This window comes from Trichechus manatus, unplaced genomic scaffold, assembly GCF_000243295.1.
Source record: "Trichechus manatus latirostris isolate Lorelei unplaced genomic scaffold, TriManLat1.0 scaffold00037, whole genome shotgun sequence".
Lineage (NCBI taxonomy): Eukaryota > Metazoa > Chordata > Mammalia > Sirenia > Trichechidae > Trichechus > Trichechus manatus.
Genome location: NW_004443973.1, coordinates 248501 through 249184, shown reverse-complemented (window position 1 = coordinate 249184; position 684 = coordinate 248501). Strand labels below are relative to the sequence as shown.

At 39.8% G+C, this 684-nt stretch overlaps 1 non-coding gene across 1 annotated transcript; it reads right to left on the bottom strand.

The window, feature by feature from the left end:
* Nucleotides 1-141: 141 nt before the first annotated feature.
* Nucleotides 142-243, bottom strand: LOC111820435 (U6 spliceosomal RNA). Its single transcript, XR_002823977.1, has one exon. It is a non-coding gene; the product is annotated as a U6 spliceosomal RNA (small nuclear RNA).
* Between the last annotated feature and the right edge of the window lie 441 nt (nt 244-684).

Below are 684 nucleotides of genomic sequence, written 5' to 3'. Positions count from 1 at the left end.
TTTTTTATTGTACTTTTGGTGAAAGTTTATAGAGCAAATTAGTTTCTCATTAAATAATTAATGCATTGGTTGCCAACCCCATGATGTGTCAACACCCCCCCCCCCTTGATATCAGATTCCCCATTTCCGTTCGTCCAGTTTTCAAAAATATAATGCTTCATGAATTTAGGTGTCATCCTTTTGCAGGGACCATGCTAATCTTCTCTGTATCATTCCAATTGTAGTATATGTGTTGCTGAACAGGCATTCATGGCAAGTTTTTTTATTACTATTTCAATCTCTTTACTTACTATAAGTATGTTCTAAGCTTAGTCTTTCTTCTGTGGAGGGTTCACTATTTATGCCTTTCTAGGAATTTACCCATTTAATAGTTATCTGATGTGTCTGAAGTCCAACAAGAAGACTTCTTAGAAGAAAGGATGGAAAGACTTGTCTCACCTACTTTGGTCATGTTATCAGGAGGGACCAGTCCCTGGAGAAGGACATCATGCTTGGTAACTTAGAGGGTCAGAAAAGACAGGAAGACCCCCAAGGAAATGGATTGACATGGTGGCTGCAACAATGGGCTTAAGCATAACCACGATTGTGTGAATGGTGCAGGACCAGGCACTGTTTAATTCTGCTGTACATGGCATAGCTATGAGTCAGAAGCAACTCAAGGGCACCTAACAACAACAAGGTGTT